Below are 21,708 nucleotides of genomic sequence, written 5' to 3' on the forward strand. Positions count from 1 at the left end.
ATATATATATATATATATATATATATATATATATATATATATATATATATATATATATAGGGTGAAATTAAAAGATGTGCAAATACTTCCGGAGACGAGTCGTGACATCAAAAGAAGACAAAAAGTCCTCTTACATTTTGTCGAATTCCGCGTCGTGTACGAGTGACAGGGGTGCCAATTTGAAATCGGAAATCGAATAATGACAATTGGAACACGACATAAAGGTGTGTACATACTTTGGGAGGTGATTCGTGACACTTAAGAGGATCTTTTGCCTCCTTTCCATGTCACGAATCACCTCCCAAAGTATGTACACAACTTTATTTTGTGTTCCAATTGTCATTATTCGATTTTCGATTCCAAATTGGCACCCCTGTCACTCGTACACGACGCGGAATTCGACAAAATGTAAGAGGACTTTTTGTCTTCTTTAGATGTCACGAATCATCTCCCGATGTGTCTACACATCTTTCAATTTCACCCTCTGTATATGAAATGCATATCAAGCTTCTTTTTTTATATACACAGTAAAAGAAGATATTAACAAACAGGTATATTTCTATTTTCGTTGAACATTACCTATGACTTGAATCTATTTTTATTGTATTTAGTGTTTCCATTATTTCGAGTTACATTTTAGTGCATATTTTACTACCTACTTTTTAAACTTTAAATACTTTTTAAACTTTAAGTGCCTATTTGCCTGCCTATTTTTCAGGATTTTAATGACTAAACATCCGATCTCTATTGATGACTATTCAGCTCTTTGTCAATTGCTGATTTCACAGAAGCTGGATTTGCTTTCATTTTAGAATTAAATATACAGTGGTATTGATTTTTTCATAGTAAATTAGGGGTCATCCACATACTACGTAACGTGGCAAAGGGGGAGGGGGTTCTGCCTTGCGTTACGAAGTGTGACAAGGGAGGGAGGGGTTACGTAATATGTGGATGGCCCCTTATTTTATATAACATTATATATATATATATATATATATATATATATATATATATATATATATATATATATATATATATATATATATATATATATATATATATATGCAGAGCCGAATTTAGGGGGAGCTCCTTCGTGGCTAAGCGGTTAGCGTACGCGCCTTCGGCGTGGGAGTCCCGGGTTCGATTCCCGGCGGGAGCTCATGTGGTTCGGATTCCACGTTAATCAGTAGGTCCACGTCTCATATAGCCTTGCTGCTGAACGGGACGCTAAACTAAAATCAACTCAACTCAACCGAATTTAGGGGGTGCACCCCCCTTCGTTGTCCTATACGAGTACACTATCTAAAATGAGAAGCTAGCAGTGAAAACAGCAACATTTTCCGCCGTCATGTTTCCGTTTGGGCTTAAAAGTTGGCAAAAGCAATAGTTTTAAGTCGATTTTCTGAAGGTAGAAGCAAAAGGATTTATCAAGCAAAATAATATTTTTTATTCACCACAGATGCCTAAAGTCATTACGAAAAAACAAATTTAATTCAAATGTAGTAGTAGTTATTGGTGCATCCCTCTCAGAAAATCCTGGATCCGACCATGTATGTATATATTTCTATCTCATTTTAAAGTTATAATGTTGTTCCTGGTAAGCCCACTAAATGTGAAGCAGATTCCGTAACTGATGCCAACAGTAAGATGACAATTGAAATCAAAACAATGAGGGCCAGAGAACCATGTTATGGCGACAGATCACTGTTGTTTAAAGCAAATAAACTATATCCGGATGGGATGAAACCATGACAAGGAGCATTACTGGACAGGAAACATAAAAACCATATTCTTTATCTTTTGTTTTATTTGAGTTGGTTTTTCTTTCAAGAACTTTGGCGACAAATTAGTAGGTTTAGACAGGCAATGTTTCCTCTTTAATTGTTTGTCGTTCTTGTTGTTGTGAGACCATAATTATCATTGCAACTATTTCGACTTCTAAAAGATCCAAATTGGTCTATGTCACTCATTGTCTAGCTGTGTGAAGCCACTAATCTTTAGAAATAAAACTTTTATCACCACCCAAAGAACCTTTTCCACCCCAATCCAGGAAGCAATTAGCCCTGGAATCGATCATTTCCTTTTCTTTTTTTTCTTTCTTTTTTTTTAATAGTAACTCAACTCAACGTGTCAGTTAGTGTCTGAGTTTCTCTGTCTGTCTTTCCAAATTTGGTCCAGGGGTGATAGTGGTGGTAGTAGTAGTGCTAGTAGCCTAGCTTGTTTTCCTTTTTGATTTCCTGTCGTCATCACCCCTCCAGCAAATCAATCTCTCATCGTCTCGTTCACAAACGCAAAGAACGTGAGAGAATAAAAGAAAAGAAAAAAGGATATATATATATATACGTCTCTCTCTCTTTTTCCCAATCTTTCACTGTACGTCCCAAACTTTCATATCGTCTCATCTCTCACTTGTGTGTAGCTCATTCTGATGTTCTTTCGTAAAGATCCTTGTTATGTTGCATTTCCGGAACGGAAGTTGGCATGGATCAGGAGATGGCCAATTTGACGGATTTCTGTGTGTGTGTGTGGTGTGTGTGTGTGTCTGTCTGTCTGTCTGTCTCTCACGCACTTGCTTTCGTCGTCTTTTGCCCTTCTCCCCAATCGCTTCATCTTTTCTTCCTCCTTCTCTCTCTCTCCCTTCCCTTACATTCACAGAATACGAGTGTAAACTTCCTTTCCTTTCCCAGTTCCTTGTTTGTATATAACTTCGAGATCTTTGCCACGAAACTGAAATGATTTCTTTGGCATATCAAATTTTGATCAAACTACAACGTAATCAATGAATATCGTGAAATTATCCTTCTCTTAAAATTTACTAATTACAGATAATTCCAGTGATTATCTTTTCTAGACAAACTATTCCTAAAGGTAAAGGAAACTATTACTAGAAGTAGAGGAAAATTGGAGACTTTTCAACTATGAGAATTTAATGCTGAAACCTAGGGATGTAAGCAGGAGTTGGATCCTAGGGGCCCCTTGGAAATCACAACTTTTCTGTAAATTTAGTCTAGTTTTATGGTTGATTTTAAAAATTTTAATACAAGTTATAACATTACCTTACTTATATATTGCCCACAGTTTGTATATATATTTTAGTTATTACGCAAATTAAAGATAACTTCAATAAACATACACCAGTTTAGAATGTACAAAACGCTATATATTTTACAATATTAAGAGGCCTCATCCCGGCGAAATTAAAATACAGCTAATTTTACGGTAATCATGTGATATCTTCAAATAGATAAAATATAATTGAAATGTGGAACAAGAGCGCCCTAAACAATATTATTTTGCATGAGGTACCGTTATCACAAGTAACCTAGTGGCTTTCCGTTTGCAGCCATTTAGAAAAGCGAAAATAAATCCGGATTTTCAAAATGTCTCGAAATCGAAAGCAGATAAGTGAATCGTGATAACGGTATTTCATATAAAATGATATTGTCTAGGGCGCTCTTGTTCCACATTTGGATTATATTTTATCTATTTGAAGATATCCCATGATTACCGTAAAATTAGCGGTGTTTTAATTTCGCCCGGATGAGGCCTCTGCACCATGGTCGTTTACTGCGCCATGCAAAATTATGCATCTAACAACTATGGCGACACTCACAATTATATTATATAAACATCTGCTTGACAATCGCTAACATCAGCATAGCAAAGCACAAATAAATATCACATAGGTATATCAACCTAGTAAATATTTTCTTCTTCTTCTAGAGAGAGTGCTTGAGCACGGCTGCCCTGATCACAATCGAAATAAACAATATGCAACGTTATCGTTGTAGATTTGTTCTCATACTCTATTTGGAGCTCCCTAAAAAGCTTTGGATTCAACCAAAAATAAATTCCTGTGTACGTCTCTGCTGAAACTGGAAGTAATAGATCATAATTCCAGTGGTAATAAAGGATAAGGTCATAGGGGGGACCCAAAGGTGCCTACTTTGGACTAACCTTACTCAAACTAACGCTCACGACATCCTTTCCACATCAAGCTCACAATATTCTTTCGACATCACGCTCACTCGAACTCACGCTCATAACATCCTTTCGACATCACGCTCACTCGAACTCACACTCACAACATCCTTTCGACATCACGCTCACTCGAACTCACATTCACAACATCCTTTCGACATCACGCTCACAACATGATTTGGATCTCACGCTCATTCAACCTCACGCTCATTTCGTGAGGGTGAGATCGAGTGAATGTGAGTTTCAACCTCATGAGTTTGGGTCCCTTTGATGGCGTCTGTTCTTTGGACACTGAATCCACATGAAAAACAGTTTCTCGCTCTCTTACATAGTTATTACTACTGTATATAGAAAGCAATATTGAAACCGGAAGTTGCGTTAGTTTGTACTACTTTCAGTTTCAGTAGAAGCATAAAAGCTGAGGTGAAATCTATTCTTTGAGACCAGACTCCAGACCCGTATCCAGGGGGGTCTAGGGGGGCCACCTCCCCTAATTTTTTGCCCCGCCCTCTAAAATTTTCACGGCAGGCTATCAAATGAACTATAATATGGTTAGGTCGCCCCTCCTAACTTCAGCCGGGCCCACCTCCGTTTTTTGAGCTGGTTACCGGCCTGCCTGGCTCCATATCAAAAGGTTATGTCTCGCTGTTTCTTACCATTTTCACTGTATGTAGGTTAATATTGAAACCGGTAGGAGGAGTAAGCTATTACCCTCCCGTTTTTAGTAGAGATATAAGGATGAAGATGAAATATATTTTTGAGACGCTGAATTCATTCCAAAAAGCCGCTTCTCGCTGTCTTCGTTTTTGTTCTACTGTTGACAGACAGACGGACATAGCCGTTCTAGAAGTTTTCCCATAGCTGAGCATTGCATAACATGAAAATTAAAAACAAATACGCACTTTTTTCATTTACATTCGATGTAAACTTGTATCATTAAAGTGGATCACTAGGTGTTCTCGGTGGTATACTAAACGCTGCTTGAATAGTGCAGCGTTGTCGAGTGTTACTGATGCAAGATAATAAAGGAAGTAATGATGAAATTCTGGTTGGATACTTAACTAGAAATTCTGGTTGGAAAAATTTGTTTTCAACCTTACCGCAATTCACAGCTAAGTTCCACTTCTCAAACTGCAACGCTAGAATCCAGGAATGTTCTTATTGTGACTTCCACAGTAAACGTTCAAATTTGGCAACAACGCATTATGGCATTCTGCGCAAGTTTCTGCTCAAAATCTATTTCCTTACATGTAAATTAATATAAAAATAAAATGTGAAACATAACACAAAAGACCGTAAAATAATATAGCTATTTCATAATAAGATTGTTACTTTAAAACACTTTACACATACAAATAAACATTTCATAAAACTGAGCACTTTTAGTAAGATCTAACAACAAGTGCCATTTTGTGGGCTCATTGTAAAACAAATCAAATATTTTCTTTTATTTGTTATCTTTTTCGATATCAGAAGACACAACTAAATGAATCAGTGTCTTGTGTTGTAGCTGAAACATAACTGTATCTTATAGTATAATATTTATAATATGTAACGTTTCATTGCGCAGTAATTAAGGAAATGAGCTAAAATATGTATTGACTTCCGGATAGTGATCTACCTTAATATCATCTCACGTTTCGCGTTGGTGTGATACTTTCCTGATACAGAAAGATACTTGTGTATTTTATTTTCATTGACATTTATTGTATTCTTTAGTTGCCCTACTTGGTAACGAAGACAGTAGACCTTACGTACCTGTAAGTAATTGTGAAATCATTTAATATCTTGGTTATAGTAGGATTTGATGGATAGGCGCCAACTTGTTTCTTGACATATGCATGCACATAACTAGATAGCACAAAAAAATAATTCTAATATTGTATTAACGGGGGCACGATGGCTCAGCGGTAAAGCGCTTATCTCTCAGGGTTGGAAAAAATACAGTTAAAAAAAAGGATCAAAATATGTGTTTAAAACATCAAAAGGAGTTCAAAATGTTTTAAAACACACACACCAAAAAAAAAAAAAACGTTTTAAACGTTTTGAAGTTTAAAACATGATTTTAAACATATTTCAAAATCGTGTAATAACATGCTCTTGCAACCGGTCTTTTCATTGATTTTATTCTCGTTAAGACTACACTATGTTGAGGACAGAATATTTCAGTATAGATTAGTAATTCTCAACTTATTTCATATCACGACCCCCTTCTATTACACTCTCTTGCCAGTGACTCTCGTAACTACTTTCTTGGTTGTAACAAGCTTTTTAGGTAGATTTTTAAATCTACCTACTATATAGATTTTACACAATATATCAATATACATGGCAAAACAAAAAGTCATCACCACCCATGTAAGTTGAGAACGGGTTGAGGGAGATTGGTGAAACTTGTAAGTGGTCTGACACATCAGATGGTGCTATCAAGCATCATGGCAGACATCTTTGATTGGTATTCGAAATTTCAAATGCAAAGGGAGTCATGTTACATGTTTTAAGGCTAGAATTTTACCAGAAATACGGTTGTGCTGTTATTTTATCCCTAAAGCAAGTCAATTCGGAGTTACCGCTTCTGAAAGTTTTCTAGTTATGCCTCTAGAGGCTAAGCACGCGTTTTGTGGAGGTGGGTGAGATTTTTGTTGCAAAATTTGATTATTATTTCAGAACACTGATGCAAATAAAAGTATTTTAAAATAATAAATTTTCGAAAAGTAATGTTTGAAGCACATTTCTTGCTGTACTAACTTCAGAATATTTTCTGCAAGTCTAAGTAATGTATTTATTTATATATTTATTTATTTATTTGTTTTTGAGTCAATAATTTACTGAAGAAAGGTAACATTTGGGGCGTTCAGAGCAGAATGGATCCAAATCTATTTTCAATAAAGTTCAGTTTTGCTCAGCAAATGAATTCTATTTCAAAGCGTAATATCTTCGCAGTCAAGAGTAAAATAAATGTAACTAAAACCATGGGAAAAAGCGTGGGATAGTTTTTCATATGATAGTCGCTAGAGCAACAGGCAGCAAGAGCTGATCGCAGTCAAAATCTATATATTTTTTCTACAGCAAATTCCGACGTCTCGTGCCCCCTACCCTCAAAATGTTAAAAGACCGAAAATTGGTCCCTGTTGCGTGGTGCATACATAAAGACAGACGAACAAATTGAGATCAAATTGTCTTAGACACTGACGTTCCGCACTGATGTTATAATAAGTATCACGCTGTAATGGTTAGTTACGCCGGCGACTGTCATACCTTGATCTTTCTTGCATGGTCTCTCCATACAAGCTAAGCCAAAGTGTAAAGTTTTTTAAAAAATTTAGAACTGAGGTGAGGAAGAGGGACGAAATAAAATTTTCATATTATAATGAAAAAGATATTGTTGATACAAAATTAATTCTTACCTGAAATTTCCAGTTGCATCTCAACCACATCACTGACGTTAGAATTATCAGAAGCAATTTTCGGATCAACACTTTTACCATTTTGTTTGGGTTTCCAGTTTTTTCACAGTATTGCATTTTTCATAATGATTCTTCATTCTTTGAACTAAACCAAGCATTTCTTTCTTACATGTTTTCCAACGAGCTCTTATGGTCGTTTCCTTATCTGATGGAATTTCAGTTACTTTAATAAATTTGCTCCAAATAATGTCCTTTTCCCCCCATAAAACTCATGTTAAATGATACCAAGTTGTACGGAAACTGAGAACCAACATGTAGTGTATCATCGAATGCCTGCAATATTTTAATTTCAGAACTACAATTTTTAGCAAATAACCTTTTGTTTGTTTACTGAATACAACACAAAAATTTGTTTCCAAGGTAATTATTTTATTTATTTTTAATATCAGTTCTACAAGTAATCCAACCTTCGACTACGACACTTTCTCGCAAGTTAACTGAGAAACATTTAAGCAATACAATATACGTTAAAAATAAGGGAGGGGGAAAGAGACAAAACAAATTGTAGATTGCTACATTGACCTGCTGTAGCACAAGAAATCAAAACATTCACATGGAAAGAAAATAGGCTTCTGAATGAGGAGCACTTTTTGAGAATTTTCTTTCTCTGGCAGATTTTTTTTTACAATTTATTTACAAAAATAAAATAAAACTAAACATATGTTTAAAACAAGTCTTAAAAAATACATGTGTTTAAAACAAAATGTTTAAAACGTATACAAAATTTGTTTTAAACAAAATCAATTGTTTAAAACAAGTTTTAACCATTTGTTGTAAACATTTTTGTTTTAAACAAAACTACCCTGTTATCTCTGGTGCGTAAGGTCCCTGATTCGATAACCGACCAAGTAAATTTGTAGTGGACAACAACGTATTTACAGGTTTTCTCGATACTTCCGTTTCCTCCACTTTCTCATTTCACCAATTCTTCCATTATTATTTACTTACTTTAATAATTGTCTCCCTTAGCCTAAAGAACATAACTGTGGGACGTTAAACTGAAAAAAATATTTCTAATACTGTATTATAAAAATATTGGCGGAGGATTCAAAGTAGTACCTAGTTCCACATGTCACATATGAAATATCACACATGAAAATATCACATATTAATAACGCTTTGTAATTTTTTTTTTATGTTAAATGAGGCAGAGTGAAATAGATAATTAAATTTGACATTTAAAGATATGTATAGTCTAACGGAATTAACTATTTTCAGTGACCTTGAATAATCCTAATGATGTATTAGGTGAAATGTTAAAGTGTGTAACGAAGTTTCGAAAAGTTTCCGATTTATAAACGTGAGACATGGTCATCATCATCATCATCATCATAGGTATTCTGTCATTATTAGTGTAAAAGAATTGCTGCAACTGAGAAGCTTCCATGCTCCACGGTCTTCCTCTAACCTCTTCGTCTTCAGGTACAACTTTTCTGTTTACTGAGAAATGGAGTTTAGTAAAAATAAATAAATAAATAAATAAATAAATAAAAATAAAAAAATAAAAAAAATGAAATCTGTAAGTTTTACGTCCCACGGTTATGCCGGTTAGGCTAAAGAAGACGGTGATAATGAGAGATGAGTGAAATGGTGGAATGAAGAAAGTGGGAGGAAACGGGAGTACCCCGAGAAAACCCACGAGCACGGTGTTTGTCCACCACAAAGTTCACTTGGCGGGGGCTGGGATCGAACCCGGGACCCCAAGCACCAGAGGTGAACGCTCTACCACTGAGCCACAGCGCCCCCCCAAAAAAAATTAAAAAATAAAATAAAAAATAAATAAATAATAATAATAATCTCAAATAAAAATCTATTGGGTCTTGTGAGAACATGAGATGGCATTTATAATAAATATTCCTGTTTCCGGAGGTTATGAGCTAAGTGATGGTGGATTTGAGCAGCAATGAACAAGAAAATTACATACATACATATTAAACCTAGACGCATGAAAGATTTCGCTGAATAAGTTATACAACTGTATTTTTTTTAAGCAAATAAATAAGTTCTGTTTCCACATGTTGTTTCCATTACAATAATTATGCTAGACTCCGATGGAATAATGAAAAAAAAAAGTAATGGTAGTTCATGTTTTAATTGTGGTAGAAGGTAGGACACATTGTTTGATAACTCAGGATATGGATATTCTTAGAAAGTAATCTGTGACAAATCCACGCTTGTTAGATAAAAAAAAAAAGGCACTCGTGAATTTCTCCCATCAAGAACTGAACTCAAAACCACGTGTGCGATAATCATTAGACCAGGAAAGAGGGATATGAGCCTTTCAAATCAATAGAATCAAGGATATTTTAGAATTATTCACTCTTATTCATTCATTGCTCATCTGGTAGAAGTGTACTCAGACTTACGGGACGCTCGGAAATTATAAATATGCCTCTTAAACAATCTTCTATTTGCTTCCAATAAATCAAGCAATGCATCAATGTAAACACACACACACATAACCAGTGTTCCTGCATTGCATACAGAATTTAATGTTCAAATTAAATTCTCAAGTCTCGTAATAAAGGAGGTACTTCTCTTACCTCCAGTATGTTCCATTGCACCCGTTTATTACACGTGCTGTTTGTCAGAAAAGAAACTGGTAAAACAAAAGTATACTTCGATGAGGGAGGTACACTACGTCTAGCAACATCTTCACCGCCTTATTACTGCTTCTAGTAGTAGTGCTATTACAACCTCAGAGCACTATGATGTCTTGAAAGATGGTTGAGTTCTGAAACCTTGACAGGGTGAGGCAAAGCAGGAATCTGGTCTCGAGGACTTGCTCAAGATATGGTAAGCAACCAATCTGACAGGGATAAGCATTTACCAAAAAGCTTCATGACAATTCATGACAAGTTCAGTGACTCACAAACGTTTTCCCCACATCATTCCATCTATGTATAATTGTGGCGGAGCGGCGCTTTCTTCTGATTTCTTCTTCTGCACAACTACAAGCTATACGGCCAACCTGCTTCCATGTATACCTTTTTTTTTCTTACAGTTCCTGCTCAGGGTTAGCAGCATCGAATGTTTTAATCTAATATTTCAGATAAAAAAACCTGCTAGTTGGATAACATTCTTTTATTTACATAGGATTAGCTCTCTCTACACCGAGAAAAATATGTTAAAGGCCTCTTAAGCAGATTCTTTAATAAACTTGTGATACTGTGTATTGTAGAGCATAGGTGGCGCCACAGTGGGTGCAGTGGGTGCAGTTGCACCCACATTAACTTCGATTTTCAGATTTCTTACAATAATCCTTTCTATTTTGTATATTTCTTGTTTCCTATGTTTGAATATATTTGAGTGACTTCTTAAGTCTCTCATAAGTTACTCGCTATAATACTGTTTTTCTTTCTTTTTTTTTTTTTCGAGTAAAACTTAGGGATTATTTTTGAGATCTTAAGGCTCAATAGTGCAGAGGGTTCTGGCAACAATGTTAGGATGTGTTTTCCTATCCTAGCCTGCACCCACATTGCCAAAACCTTGGCGCCACTTATATTGTAGAGCGAGTAATCTTCCCTCTCTATATATTTTCAACCCCAAACTAAAGAAGTAAGTCTCTAACCTGAAAGATAAAACACCCTATATCTTATAAAAATCTAATTATTTTTCTCATTTTGAATCGAGGAGATGCATTCCCTCGTCATTGATGCATTTCAATTCCAAGTAGAGCTCCTTCGTGGCTAAGCGATTAGCGTACTCTGCGTACTTTGGCGTGGGAAAACCGGGGTTCCATTCCCTGCGGGAGCTCATGTCTTTCGGATTCCATTTTAATCAGTAGACCCCGTCTCTTATAGCCTCGCTGCTGAAAGGGATGTTAAAATCAAATCAACTCAATTCCAAGTAGTAAAAAAAAACTATTAATATATTCAGAAAAAAAATACTGTACAATATTACATCTTTTTTTAATGAAATAATTTCGTAAATCATATGTTTTTAAAATCATAAGAAGAGGAGGGAGGTAAAATGAATCCTCTACTTCGTCGTCAAAAGAAAGCTCTCGCTATATTGCATCAAAATTAAATATATTTTTATGAAAATGTTCCTAGATTATAGATTTTTTTAAGAACGGAAGAGGAGGGGTTAATTCACTTATTCATTTCTTGGCAGATTTTTATCTCAAGCATCTTAATGCTATGAATTAGTGTCTGATTAGAGTTAGTGTTTGATGAAGATAATGTTAAGTTGTCGAAACCGTAACACTGTATTTTAGTTTCAATGAATAAGTGGATATATTCTGATCAGAAAAGTTTTAGTTATTCTTGCAGAAACACTAGAATAATATTAAAAGTCATTTGTACCAATAAGTATTGTTCTCGCTAATTTGTGTTAGGTGTCAGCATAATACACATAATTATAGGCAACTGTTAAGTAGTGCTACGAAATGTTCAATGTGCCCTCAGGCTAGACAAGTGGCTAGCACCTGCATCTTCCGCGTTTGTGGTCCTAGGTTCGATTCTCAGTGGGAGAATACTGAATGCATTATGATGGTTTCAACGACGGTTAAACTGTAGGTCCACTTCTGATATAGCATAGGTGCTGAAAAGGAAACCTATTTCGACGAACAAATGCTGAATGTGAGGAACACAAGTTCAAAACGTTTTCGAAAATTCCACTTTTAAAAAAATCATTTGATAACAAAGGTCTTGCCGTAATTTTCTACGAAGCAAGCAAAACATTTCAAGGTTTTTGAAAGAATCATAAAAATATTTTGACATGGTGTGTGAAACTTGAAGCTGGTAACACTGCTTATCTAGCGTAAAACGAACGAGATCTCTTTAGATGATGTTGATTTCTATCATGGTGCTTTCCATCCTAATCCCTCCCTTCCTGTTCTCTCAACTGCTGTCATATCCGTTGATTTTTTCCTTCAACTAGTACGAGCAATATCATGAACTGATCGTCAACATCGCTTGCATTAGAAGACCTGTTGAGGACGGGGAGAGAGACAAAGACCAGCTGTCGTGTTCTCTTGGTGCTTGCTTGTCCTCCTACCTACAAACCTCTCCAGAAAACTGGAAGCAAAGAGACAAGAGAACGACCGGTCTCGCTTTTTGGTGACCCAAAACACGTCGCACACATTTTAATTAATGCAATTAAGAGAAGAAAACGCTCCTGTGACAAGCTTGTCTGTCAAGGCCGCCATACCAACCTGTCACTTTTTCTAGGGTGGTCTCTCTCTCTCTCCCTTTATCTTTCTCGAGACTAAATAGGTAAGTTCTAAATCTCTCCTCGTCTCTTGGTTCTTGTCCTATCCTATCCAGTCCATCTACCTCTCAACCTTCCTTCTTGTTTGCTACCTAAACTTCTTCTCCCTTCATCTTTTAAACTGATTTCAAGTTTAGATTTACAAGACAAGCTTTCTTTGTTTTCAAGTTGTCGCCATTTTGCAAAATTAAAGATTGCCAACTGGATTACTTTAGCTCAAGAACAGATAACCAGAAGACTGTAACAAATAAGCGGTTATATTTATTAATTTGTTTGCTAGGTTCCAGGTACAGCCGGAACACCATTTTATACTTGTTACGTTAGTACATTCGGAAACAAGAGAAAGAGTTATTGAAACTGTTATTTGATAAATTATTCACAGTACACCACTACCATATCGTCACTTAAGGTTTAGTGACACCGACTCTGCTAAAAACTTTCTATCCACGCATTTAAAAAGAGCATGTCAATTTCTGTTTCGTTAGCCAACATTCCAGGGGCGGATCCAGGGGGGGGGCGATTGCCCCCCAGAAGAGGGAACTTTCTTATTTTATATATATAAATAAAACCCATCCCAAAGTTCGGAGCCCTTAAAAGTAGCAATATGACAACCCACCGCCCCCCCCCCCCCAGAAGTCGGTTCTGGATCCGCCCCTGCAACATTCATCTTCGATCTTTCAAGGAAATGAAAAAGTAACCCTAATTAAGTTCTCCTTTTCATAGAATTCTGATCACCGATGTGACACTTCCCCACTACTCTTTTTTGAGACACTCCCCCTCCCGTCTGCATTTGACAATAATCGCCGACAGACATTCCTCCAATATTCTTCTTTCGGACACTTCCCGCTGCATTCATTATACAATAATCTCTGACGGAACACTCCCCATGATTCTTCTTTGGGACACTCTACGTCACTTCCATTTGGATACTTCTTGCTGCTTTCACAATCATTGTCAACGGACATCCACTCACTACATCTTTCGGATACTCCTTGTCGCATTCATTCATCTCTGACGGAACACTTCTCCACAACTCTTCTTTAGGATACTCCTCGCTACTTCCATTGGATACTCCTTGCCAATTCCATTATAATCATTGTCGACTGACATCCACTTACTACAACATCTTTCGGACACACTTGCTCACATCAATTGTAGTATCGTTTCTTGCAGAACATTCTTCTATTACTCTTCTTTGGTATACTCCTCGCTGGCTTCCTCTTCCTTTTATATTGTTTGAAACACTCTTAAAGGTACTAGTCTTGTATTTGTCTGGATAACTGAGAAACACCCAGAAAAAAAAAAATAGGATGACCGGTCGAAATATTTCAATTTGGGATTTAACAATTTCTAGACAAGAATATTAACCATGATTTTAGATTTTAGAGTAAATGAGAAAGATGATTGTCTCTAAACTTATTTTAGGAGTAGTTACTTCAGATTCACAACTAAAAAATAAAAGACTAATGCAATGAACGCGTTGACGTATTTAAAACTAACAATAATTCCACAAACTTTAAATTACCAGTTTATTATACAGCTGTGTTGATACAATGGCAGCTGTGATATGAATTAAAATCCTGCAGTTCTGTCCTTTGTAAACTGACAAACACTAACATCTTACTAGATTAACGTACCTAGGTTCCTGTCTTGTAACTTTATTCCCAAAATAAAATATATAATGTTTCAACTACGTATATTTTAAGTCTTCATCCCGGCGAAATTAAAATACCGCTAATTTTACAGTAATTATGTGATATATTCAAATAGATAAAAGATAATTGAAATATGGAACAAGAGCGCCCTAGACAATATTATTTTGCGTGAGGTACCGTTATCATAAGTCACCTAGTGTCTTTCCGTTTTCAGCTGTTTAGAAGCGCGAAAATAAATGCCGATTTTCAAAATAGCTCGAAATCGAAAGCAGATAAGTGAGTCGTGATAACGGTTTCTCATGTAAAATAATATTGTCTAGAACGCTCTTGTTCCACATTTCGATTATCTTTTATCTATTTGAAGATATCACATAATTATTGTAAAATTAGCGGTATTTTAATTTCGCCGGGCTAACCACTAATCAGTGTAGATTGAGTTTAGGCTACCCACAATTTAGAAATACCTAGGTAGATATAAAATTATTATTATTATTATTATTATTATTAGTAGTAGTAGTAGTAGTAGTAGTAGTAGTAGTAGTAGTAGTAGTAGTAGTAGTAGTACTTGTATTAATACTACTACTACTGATTGTATTATTTATTTTATACTTCATATAGAATAGCTCCAATTCGTACAATTCACTATATATACGATTAGTAATAAACCTTAAATATTCTTAAGAGGAATAAAATCATTCAGAACAATACTTAATTTTTTAGTTTATCATCCCGCTGATTGCACTTAAGGTTAAAGCAGAAAGACAATGAAAATAAATATTTACAAAAGAGTTAGGGAGAAAGAAAGTGTGCAAGAAAACGGAAAAATCCAGGGAAAACTAACGGACAAAATGATGACCATCACAAAGTTATATGACTTGGGATCGACCCAGGGACTCATCACACCAGAGGTACAGTAAGTGCTCTACCACTGTGATATTGTGCCCCTAACAATTTTTAAAGTTACCCATAGTTCTTTCATATCAAATTCTGTATCTCATATCAAATTCTTGGAATAATCTTCTTCTTTGACAAATTGTAGTTGAATCGAAGTATTCTATTATTATTATTATTATTATTATTATTATTATTATTATTATTATTATTATTATTATTATTATTATTATTATTATTATTATTATTATTATTATTACCACTTTACTACGGTTGTCTTCAAGAAATTGTGGTTCGAAAATTTCTCCTCGAACTAACTATATTTCTATAACTCAGTAGCCATCTTTCGTTTCTGGACAAGGAAATGCCTTAATTTTTAAAGAAACTCATTTATTTAATCATCAAGTCTTCTTTATTGTAATTATACTTAATTAGGAAATACAGTAATCACTTAAAACATACAACTTCATGACATAAACAAAACATAAACGATTTGCGTTCTCAAGGCGCTTTCCCACAGGGTTGGAAACTTTACATGTACTGTACATACACTTTTTTTTTTTTTTTTTTTTTAGATTTATTTATTTATTTGAGGCGTAAGCTAAGATTTTCCCTAATGATTTCTACGTAGTGGAATGAATCTTCCGTTTTGGGGTGCACGAAAGTGATTCTCAAATAGGAAAAGGTTGTTTCAATGCGATCTAAGAGAGAAAATTCCACTTAAGAGATTATAATGATGTTGCCTAACCATTTCCAGCAAATGGGATGAATCTAGCGTTTTTGAAATGCGAGAAAGTGATCTAGCTTACTAAATCTTCGCTTTTTATAATTAAAATAATATTTTAAGGGTGAAATCGGTTCATAAAATGGGGTTAATCCTCCCGTTTTGTATACGAGACAGCAATTTGACAAAATCTCCAACTTCGGAAAAGTCATTCACAGAAACGATATTAGAGGATTTAGAAAAGTCCAGTGAACTGAGTTTACGTTAGCGAGTATCCTGAATTCAGAAGTTTGTATAGTTTCAAATATCTTCCATTAATTTTATCCTCCTGTGTGAAGGACGGACACTTCTACTGGTATATATAAAAAGTGAAGTCGATTTTACCACACCCGAAATTCCTAACAAAAAACGTGTTTTTTGAACCTTGTGCTTAATAGGTCCTCGTGAGAACATTTGATGTGTTGAATACACCATTTTCTCCAGTGACAGAGATTGGGAACACCCTTAAATATATAAATGATCATCATAACTAGGAAGCGGGGAGAAAAATATAGCTTATCTGACAAATATCAACGAAATTTCCAAGTACATTATTCTTGACACCTACGAATATCCTCAAATTGTAAACAGTTTATTCTAATGGTGACACACTACGCCTAAATACAATGCAAATACCAGCAAATATTCTGTGGACGAAACAGGTGTAGCTCGCCTACGCGAGGATTTAAAATATATAGCGAGAGAAAGAGAGATAACTATTAGGATTAACATTTTCAGCCAGAAAAACCAACAGAAGCAAGTTCATGCATTTAAATGAAAATTAAAATGGAGACAAGAAATGTTATTCCCAACATTCCATCAGCGACTTACATCCAAACAGTAAGCAAGAAAACAATTTGTTTATAAAGAAAAGGCTTATCTTGAAGTTAATTTAGATACAAATACTGTACTAGAAGCGAAATAATCTTATGTACAGAGCAGAATTATGTATTTGTATATTTGTACCGTGTTATGCAAAAGTGAACTAAGCGTCAAATTTTGAAAATCCACGTAAATGCGACGATTGGTTCCTGATAAGCATTAGAACGTTTTGCACAATCGAAAAGAGAGGAAAATCAGCACATTTCCCAAAAAAGAAACATAATTTTACTTTTGATTACGGCTACATTAATGCTGGACATCAACCTTTAAACGTAATTTTCTTAAAAGTATGAAAGTGGCGCTTAGTTCGTTTTCGCAGGACACGGTACATTTATTTGTTTGTTCGTTTGTTTTACTAATCAACAATGTTGAAAGATTCCAAATGAATTTTTTGGAAATAGAGTAGTTGGCATTAAAATGAACTGGGTTTCTATTATGTTATTATGTTGATTAAAATACGTATTATAAAGGATAAGAGAAGGGGTTAAAAAAAATACGGCGTAAATAGGACATCAAGAGACCCTCAAGTGTGACAAATGAAACTTGGTATAAGTTGACTATTGTCGTAGCGTTTTCGAAAATTCTGCGTCGAAACGAGAAGGGAGACAATTTCTATATAATTTTAATTTTTCATTTTGTATTCATAAATGGTGAAAGTGATGGAACGATTGAACCTTTCAAAATAAGTTTTTAAACATAGTTTAGCACTTGAATCAAACTGGATGTTTATAATTTCATTTCGATTTCAAATGAGCATCGTAAAGGTATGGTAGAGGGATTCAAACATGTCTTTCAAGTGCTTTCCATAGATCTAGTTTTCCTGCGAAGAATCGCCATTTCAGTATATAGTGGCAGAGGCATCATCATGGCGGTTTCCTCGCTTGGAGAAGCTTCGGGCCTGAACCTATATCTTTTATTTGTTATGAGTCTTTGTTAGTGATTTGAGGGCTGTAACTGTCGCTGAGTCTATTTCTTGTTAGGTTCAGCGATTGTCTTCTGGTCATGGTATTCTGTAGACCTTCCGGTGAGGGTTGTGTGTCCCAATCGGGTGGATGTGGAAATGAAGTAATTGTTGGAGGTTTCTCCAGAATTTGGACGTTTTTCACGGTTAGCTTTCCCGGGGTTTGAGTCAGACTGGAGTCGAACCTCGGTTCAGCTGAAAACGCTACATATGCGAGGATTCGTCCGCTGGGTCGCCTGAATATGACTTCCCCTCCTACTTCACTCCTAGACCAACCACTCTCCGAACGGATTCCAGGGCTTTGGAGAAAGGCAAGTCTTAAAAGTGGAATAAAAAAAAATTTGCGAGCGCTAAAGAAAATACTTTGCTCCGATCTTCTTTCATATCACATGCTGCATGGCTGAAAAAGAAAAATGTTTCTCTAATTTTGACTTTCTGGGAATAGCTGCACTGACTTTCATTGTGTTGTATAATTTATACAAAAAGGAAAAATGGGTAGCCAGAAAAATTATTATAAATTGATTAACGAAGAATTAATTAATTAATTAAGTTAATTAATTAATTAATTAACAAAGAATTACCAGGTTACTTAAAAAATAATGTTTTAATTGAAAGTCAGCTCAACTAGATCCCTATGTAGCAATACTCAAAGCTTTGTTGTTCTGCCTAAATTGAGATTAGAGGGGATCTGAACTTGATTGAATAGAAAAGATAACACTGAATTTGGATAACATTGATAGAATTTTTAATTTAGATAAGAAAAACAGCAACAGGTAACAACATCTGATGAAAACATTTGCATTAAAAAAAAACATTCTATTAAACTTTTACTGTAAAGGTTCTTAATTTTAAAAAAATGAATTTACTACATGGATCTCGAAATAGCTTTCTAAATTTTGAATGTCTGCAAAGTTACATAATACTGATATGTAATATTAATACAAACGGCATTTTAAACCAAATTACTATTCTTTAATTAAAATTCAAGTTTGTAATAAGATTTTACATTACAAGTTAATTATCATAATTCCATTTGATAAATTTGAATAGTTTTCCTATCGTATACAAATTACTTGTATTAACAATACCAGAATCGAATCTATGAAGAAGCTGATTGATTAGTTTGATCAGTTACTTAAATGACAGAAAACTTTTAGAAAAGTATTGAAGAATAGCAAGATAGAATATTGCTTAAATACGGGTCATGACCTTTAATTTTGAGAGTTACTTGAAAGAAGATTGACAAGGAAAAGACAGTATAGTGAATGATATATTTTTAGAGTATATAAAATTCAGTTTCATAATTTGCTTTATATTTATGACAGCAAACTAATAATACTAGTTAATACTAATACGAAAATACCATAGTTGTATTTACACACTTCACATAGGTGATTCACACTTGACTAAACATACATTACTATAAATCAATACACAGGAAATTAAATCACAAATCTACTTCTAGAGATCGATCTTTCTTGGCCAATATTTCTACTCTACATTACTTTAGGTCGTCGACGCCTGTTTTCTCTAACAACTACCTATAGAAAGACTAAAGTCTAAATATAATTTTAAAATTAGTTGTAATACTTTATGTTCGCTTACATACATTTCGTCATATGCATTCCATTTTCTATACTTCGTACAATAACCAAAAATTATCTGAGATACTTTCTTTCCAACATAATGAAAATGTAGTAGTAGTCTATCAATAACAAAACAAATATTTCTTGTTTTAAAGTAAAATCTATTCCTGTCCCTTGAGATGCCTTTTATCTTAGCGGACTAAATAATTTAATAGTAACCAATTATATTCGGAAGTTATTATTTAAAATAATTTATCATGAGTAAGTTACATTTCGATTTTTTTTATATATTATATTAATTAACAATGAATGTGTATATTAACTGATGTTTCCAATCTTCTATATAAAATAAAGTAAAATGATATTTAAAAAAAATAAAGCTAGTTTTCGTAGTGATGAAGATACGATGGTTTAACTGCACTTGAAACTTTTCATAATTCATTTCAGGATTCTCTCTAAAACACACACACAAAAATGTACTTCAAATAAGTTTATCACTGCATGATCAAACTTTAAATTAAAAAAAAATGAGTAGCGTTTCTGGGAAGTTTGCCACTAAAAAATCCCTCAAACATTTATGTTCTTTTGTCACTTCAATCGCGGGCAAATGACTGTTGAGTCAGTAGTAGTCAACATCTGAATAAATGTGCCAAGAAAAGGGAGTAATGTGAAAATGACAACAGAAGTCTGATTACGATCATCTGGACACTTCCAAACTGACCCATATAATACAAATTGTTTGGCGTCCCTTTGGGCGTCTTGAAAGTATTCGTGCCAAGAAAGATTTATATGAAAATGGAAAACGCCTCCCAATAGGAAAGCAAGTATAGATCCTACCTTGTCTTTTAATTTTACACGACACGTAGAATCCTCATGTCCCACCTGGAGTCCGGAGTTAAAGCATCCAGCTGGACCTTGCACTCGCTTTGTAGAGAAGACACAAAGCACCATTTTACACACACACAAACTGTCCATTTTAATACGAGAGAGAGTTCAAAGTATGAAGAAATTTGGTATATCAGCACCTTCGTTGCTACGACACTAACTTAGAGTGTTTATTTCCTGAACATATTTGTATAATAACGATAAATAAAAATATACATATGTGTGCAAAGACGTTGTGAAGAAATCGTTATTTCTTGTGTTCTCGCTGCACGCTTCCTGTAGCAACTGATTTAGTTTTTAAAATTTTGTCCTTCTCTCTCTTCTGTTAATTTTTGAATTTTCTTCTCTCTGTGTGGGTGTGTTAGTGTGTCCGTTAAAATGGCTTGGGTTTCTCCGCCACCCGAGAACAATAAATTAACATGGTGACAGCAAGGGTCCTCGGATCTTCAGTGAGATGACCACTGCTCTGGTTTTTTAAAGATATTTTCTTCTCAGTCCAGACTCCAAACAGAACACGAGAAAAAAAATACAAAGTGAAACAAAAATAAAAATACAAATTTTATTTAATAATACATACACAATTGTGAGAGGTGACGACTGTCATAATTACCCCCCTCCTAAGATGAAGCACGAGATAAAGTGAAACGGAAGATCTGCTTCATCTCAACGGAGTCTTTGTAAATGACAATGAGTCACCGACAACAATTGTTGCAGAAATGTTTTCCATGAAAATCCTGGCCCTAACATTGTTCTCGCTACTCTACAGTAGAGGGTTGGCTGAGAAATTCTTGTCATACCATAACATATTGTAGGGTTTCGAGTCCGATCAAAGTTGGACGAGCCGCCAGAGTGCTATATATGTTCGCTTCACTCTGCATACTTTTGGCGCCTTTGTATACATACAAATATATTGCAACAAATTATTATTTTTTTTTTAACTCAACTTTAACATATTTTGAATGCAACGTAATTGGCTCTTTGATATTTACTCATTGATGTGGTGCTGTATCATATATTGTTTTGGTTCTTTGGAGATGCGTCCTGGTATGTCCGGAGGGTGCTATTGGAGCTTTTTGTTCTTCTCTTTGCGAGGTTAACTTCTTTATTGATATTTTAGCTTATAACTCTTGTCATGCTGTACTAATCTTACATGATCCACTTGGACTTCATCTATACGAAGAATTAATAAAATACGAGAACATCTATCTTCTACCATACTGGGTAGGAATAAACTTAAAATATTGGTGGACCCTGAGGAAGTTCGCTGCTGCAAGCGAGTTTGTACTCAAGCTCGGCGCGTTAAGTTCTGCAGGAAGTCTACACCTAAAATACGAAGGAAGGCTGCGTTGAGCTTCTTAACAAATGCCTCTAACGCAAGATCTACTTCGGAGCTCATTCGGGACCGTAGTACTACCGAGTGCTC

At 34.9% G+C, this 21,708-nt stretch overlaps 1 long non-coding RNA gene across 1 annotated transcript in view; it reads right to left on the bottom strand.

The window, feature by feature from the left end:
- The window catches only part of LOC145671883 (uncharacterized), a 155,917-nt gene that overhangs the window by 119,465 nt on the left and 14,744 nt on the right, over positions 1-21,708 (bottom strand). The window lies entirely within an intron of this gene.

The sequence above is a fragment of the Thermobia domestica genome, chromosome 15 (genome assembly GCF_964235325.1).
Source record: "Thermobia domestica chromosome 15, izTheDome1.hap1.1, whole genome shotgun sequence".
Taxonomy (NCBI): domain Eukaryota; kingdom Metazoa; phylum Arthropoda; class Insecta; order Zygentoma; family Lepismatidae; genus Thermobia; species Thermobia domestica.